The sequence below is a fragment of the Pteronotus mesoamericanus genome, unplaced genomic scaffold, assembly GCF_021234165.1.
Source record: "Pteronotus mesoamericanus isolate MK-2021 breed Mesoamerican mustached bat unplaced genomic scaffold, CSHL_Meso_final contig_20, whole genome shotgun sequence".
Classification (NCBI taxonomy): Eukaryota; Metazoa; Chordata; class Mammalia; order Chiroptera; family Mormoopidae; genus Pteronotus; species Pteronotus mesoamericanus.
This window is the reverse complement of record NW_026555085.1, coordinates 9,028,584-9,034,583: the sequence shown is the minus strand read 5'-3', so window position 1 is coordinate 9,034,583 and position 6,000 is coordinate 9,028,584.

The window sequence follows — 6,000 nt, the reverse complement described above, 5'->3', positions numbered from 1 at the left end:
TATCACAAGAAATACTCATTATCTACAGCAGTACCCAGCAATTATATAACCTCACCAGCTTTCCTTCTCTGGCCTCAGTTTCCCCTGGTTCCTCCTCTGCTCCCTCAGACTTCCCTGTGTAAATGTCTGTTAATGAGTCTGTCTCCCTGACTAGACCTTAAACTGCTCAGGGCTGCGACTGTATTTTATTCATCTTTGTATCCTCAAAGCCTGGCACAGGCTGGCATATAACAGGTGTTTGATCAACATTTCAGACTGAATGGTCTCTAAAGTCCTTGGAGGACAGAGGCACAGAATGACTGGATCAGTCATTTGGATTCTGTCCTCCACAGACAGAGCCCAGCATAAAGTGTGGGCCAAATTGTCTTCCCAGCTGTCCTGAACAGGCTGCTTCTGTTGAAGCACTGTGGCCCTCCCCTTCCCTTCTTTTCTCTTTCCTTCACTTCTTCATTCCCATCTCCAAATAAAATTCTCAACTGTCTAAATCCCTGTTTCGTTTGCTTCAAACTTCCAGACAGGAGGCTTATAAATATGAAATACCAACCATCCCTCTAGTTTACTTCCCTTTCTGAAATCAAGTCCATAGGCTTTGCTTAGGTCTTGTGTAGGTCTTAACCTTAGATTATCTTGACAGAAGATTCTGAGATGATTTGAATGGAAGGAGTTAAATGGGGAAGTGATTCCAGGAAGTGCTGATAGTAGAGCACATAAGACAGCAAAGGGAAGAAAGGTGATACAGGATGCTTTAATGAGCAGGTACTGCTGTGGGCTCATTCCTCCTGAGGACCTCTGAAGACTCTGTGAAACATCTTGAGGTCATCCCCCGTGAGGAGTGAGGGAGCTGAGATACTCTTCCACCAACTTCTGTCCAAAATTGGCTAAAGGCTATTTGAGGGGTGGGAGGAATAATCCCCCAGCACTGCTCATTTGCCTTAGGCACTACCTGAACATAACCCTGTGGCCAGAAAGTTCCCAGGTGCTGAAAATGGGTTGGCAAAAAAATCTGTTTAGTTTTTTCCATAAAATAAAGACACATTTTTCATTTTCACCAATAACTTTATTGATTTGGGTATTTTGAGTATGTCAACTGTCTCCCGCTATTGCCTTCTCGTGGGTAGAGGCCAGGGGTGCTGCTAAACATCTTCCAATGCATAAGACAGACCCACAGCAAAGAATTATTTGGCCAAAATGTCAATATACCAAGACACTCTTCACATGTTTGATCAGTCACAGCACCTTCTCCATATACTGCACAAATCTTGTTTTGCATTTCAACTGTGTTTTTACCTTTCTTGAAATAATAAAGCATAATATGCTGAAAATGTTGCAATTTTCTTCCACCTTCATTATTAAAGTGGCTGCATAAAAATTCACCAATTTTGATGGTTTTTTAAATGCATGCTGATACGACAGCTGATACAATACAATCTAACAAAACTGTTTCAAATAAAGTTAAAGACAACCAAGCACTACTAAAGCCACTGTACAGAAAAAACTAAACAAACTTTCTGGCCAACCCAATAAAAACAAGCCATCAGCATGTCCAACAATAGTGAGATCTGAGGACACATGGGCAGTGCCATGAACACCTTATGTGACACATTCTTAACCTGATGACCCAAGGACTTCCATTCTCTACTCCCAGTTTTCTCTACTTGGAGTGAAACAGAGTTCTCCAGTTGGAAGAGATTTGGCAGTCATCAAGGTTAACCAAATCCCCTCTACAACATTCCTGACAAGTGCTCAGTCTCTGCTTGAATGCTGCTAGTGTCAGGGAGCTCACTTGCCATGGAAGGCAGACCGTGCTGCTGATGTTTATGAGTTGTTGAAAAAATTAAAAAAAAAATTTTTTTTTAGATTCTACATTTGTCACCTTGTCATTTCCAACTGTTGGCTTTAGTTTTGCCTTTTGGAGCCCCACAGAATGATTCTCCTCCCCCATTCACAGCAGCCCTTTTAACAGTGTTTCTAAAATTAACTGGTATGTTTTCACTATGATTCTTCTTCTCTGGCCCAAATCATCCACTGCTTTCACCAGTCATACTACATTATAGTCTCTAGACCAGTCATTCCCACCTGGGGCCATATTTGCCTCCTAGGACACATTTTTGGTTTTTATTATACTAGCAGGGAATGCTACTAGCCACTATGGATTGTGGCCGAGGAGGCTGCTGAGAATCCTACAAGACACTGGACACCTCCCCCTCAAAAAAATTATGTGGCCCAAAATATGTAAAGTCCCAAAGCCAAGAAATCATGCTCTAGACACATCATTATCCAGGTCACTCCCCTCTGGACATTCTATGAGTTGTCATGTAAAGTACAGTGCTCAGACCTTGGCATGTGGTACCTGCAGGGACAGGACCAAAGAGAGCATGAGCAGGGGGCTTGGGGGATCCTCTCTCACCATGACAATGGAGTTGACTGTAGCAGCTAAAGCGCCCACCACATATGGCCTCTCCTTTCCAGCGTGTGGTCAGGGAAGAGCTCCAAGTCCTATTAAAACAAATGTTCTCAAGCCAATAATTAAGAAACAAAAACAAAGATATAAAGACATATATGTAAATACAGGAGGTAGAGTTCCCTCTGAGCATCTCCACAACCCTTTAATCATGATAAATTGAATCAAATTCATTCTTTTACCCTAAAACATAACTGTAAACATTCTCTCAAATTGTCGTCACCTGAAAATATGACAAATTGCCTTTTATACTTTCATACAGGTCACTCTTAAAAAACATCAGGCAGACAGACTGATGTTAGCACTTTTTGGGGAAGGCTGTGTTGACCAGCTATAGATCTAGTTAATTGTAGCTTACATTCATTTATCTGATCTAAGAACACATCAGGCCTAGATTTTTTTACTACTATCAAACATTCAAGGAACAATTAATTCCTATTTTATTAAAACTGTTCTAGAAAATGGGGGAAAGATGGAGGTATGTTTCAGCTTATTTCATAAAGCTAGTACAATCCTAAAACCCAAACCTTTCAAGTACAGTGCATGAAAAGAAGAAAATTATTGGAAAAATCACATTAATGAACATAGATGCAAAATTCCTTTAAAAATTACCAAACTGAATCTAATTTTTAATTTCATGCTTTATTAAGTGAATGAGTTTTCTTTATTCCAAGAATGTAAGGAGTTTAACAGACAATCTCTTAATGCAACTCACTGTATTAATAGATCTAAGAGGTGGGAAGGAGTCAGGAATATATATACACACACACAGACGCACACACACAATTTCATATATAAAAGTAATCCACAATAAAAATTAAATTCACACATTATAAGTAACTTTGAGACCCTTATTTACTAGTCTCATAACTTTATCCAAAAAGGAAAGGAAGTTAGTTCAGCAGTTGTTCTTCATGAGCATTTCTTTCATCGTTACTTTTTCTATTCTTTCAAACTCTCCCAAAAAGGATTTAAAGAGGTTTACTAAGCACTGAGACAAAATAAATTTACAATAATCAGAAAATGAGGCAAAGGGGAAACTTGGTTACCAGAGCAAGATGGAGCTGGGATGACATTAACACTTGGCTGGATATTCTTCATCTACTCCTCTCAATTCTCTTCCCACCCTTCTCTTGCTCTCTGCTTCTTTATGGCTCCTTGTCTCCAGCTTCTCCTATAGCTACAAGTCTTGCTGGGTTCTAACGACCACTCTGTCCTCTTCCTGCTCGAAGCCTAGAGGCTGGTTACACTTCCTGTGATCCCTCCCTACCTGGTTTCCTTAATCCTTCCACACTTTTGTAACAAACTCCTTCAGGAAACTTTCTTTATGTAACTTTATGGAACTTTTGAAGGTTCCATGTTTCCTGCCAGGGACCCTGATTGCAATAGCCCACAAATTGCATGCCTTAAGTCTAAGTGCCTACTAGAAGTAGACCATAAATACAACTCTAAGGTCTCAGTGTGATTATCAAGTGGGAAACACAATCAATGAAATAATCTCTAGTCCTTAAAGAGAAACAGACCTACTGTCTCTTAGTGCCCACTTCCTCTGCCCCCAGGGTGAGATGGCCCAGCCTTTGGCAGCAGTCTCTGCCCTGACTAGCCACAATCTGGATGCTCCACAGGAGAGCAGAAGGACAGAGCCATCAGGCATGTTGTGTCCTGGGATGCTGCCATAGTGGAACCTGGCACCTAGTGGATGCCAGTAAAATCCCAGGTAATGCCTGGCACATCTTTCTTGGCTTTCCTTCCATCACCACTTTTTAAACAAATCTTTTAAATAAATCTTGCAAGCTGTGTTTTCTATGATACCTGTCTGTGACTTTCTAGAGCTGAGGGTCTCCCTATTCACTCTACCTGGTGGTAAACTTTTCTTTTTTGTACCAAAAAATCTGGGGCCAAGATTCATTGTGTAAACTGGAAGACAGCGACAGAGACAGAGACAGAGAAAGAGAGAGAGAGCAGCAGACTTACTCCTAACACCAAGATAGGCAAGAAATTCTCCCTCATTTCTTTATCAGAGGTCATTGTGGTATAATGATCTTATTCTTTTCTGTCTTACAAACCACCTCTCATCATTGGGGGTTCAGTCCTAAAATATCATTTCTGCGTATCCACACTCACTTTCTAGTTGATCTCACCTAGTCTCATAGATTTAAATATCATACATATGCTGATGAATCCCAAAATGTATCTTCCGTCCTGACTTTTCCCTGAATTCTAGTTTTTATTATCCAGTTGCCTATATTGGATGTCCAATAGGCATCTCAAAAACTCTTGGCATGTCCAAAATAAAACTACCTATGCTTATTCCATAATCCTCTCTTCCTGATCTTTCCCCATTTCAGCAGAGGGCCTCAGCATCATTCATTTGGTTACTTAGGGTATGTGTGTGCGTGGGGTCGGGGGAATGGGGGAAGTGGGCAGAATCTGCCATCCTTGATTCCTTTTTCTCACACTCCACATTCAATCCATTGGCATATCATGCTGGCTCAGATCTTCAAAATATATTCAGAATTGCCCAATTCTCACCACTTCCATCACTATCACTCTAGCCTCAACAGCCACAGTCTCTCTAACACTATTGTATCTGCTCCTAACTGGTTTCCCTCCTACTTTTGCACTCTTCCATGGCCCCACCTCCAAAAGCCAGTGTGATCCTTTAAAAATACCATGTCACCTCCTGCTCAGAATCCTCCAATACCTTATTATCACACTCAGAATGCAATACAAAGTGTCCATCATGGCCTTACGTGACCCGGGCCTTGGATATCTGTGCATCTTAATTTTCTACCTTTCTTTCCCTCCTTCCCTCTCCTCCATGATGTGTGTGCAGATCATGCATACTACTTGAGGTCGCAGGATCTTTGGTGTTTTCTCTAAAACACTCTTCTCCAAATATCTACATGCATCTAGTGCCATTTCATTTAGAGCTCTGTGCAAATGGTAACTCCTCAGAGAAGTCTTTCCTGGTCATTAGCTCCGAATAGCCCCACCATTCCTATGCCTCACTCTTCTTCATAGCACTAAGCAGTACCTGACATTACATTAAATATAAATATGTAGTCATGCATTTGGTTGTCTGTCTTTCCATTTAAAATGTAAGCACAAAGAAATCAGGGGTTAATTTCATTCACTCCAGCATCTAGTGCCAGGTATAATACTTGGTACATAGCAGGCTCTTGATAAATATTTGTTTAGTGAATAAAAGATGCCATTCCAGTTTGTCTAGTTTCTTTATTCAAACTCAGCAAGATCCAAGAAATACCTGAGTCTCAATAACATAAATGACACTTAGCTAGATGCTTAGAACTTTAAAAATATATCTAACAGTCCCTGTCCTGAATTGTGACCTTTTGGGTGAGTAATGATTGGGAGAGGGCACAAGGGAGCCAACAGGGTACCAGAAACGTTATTTAGCTGGGTAGTAGTTACATAGGCGTATACTTAAGCACAAACTTATTAAGGCGTACACTTAGGATTTGTGTATTTTAAGCTGCACCCCAATAAAAGTTTTTAAGTTTCTGACCTATCTAGAT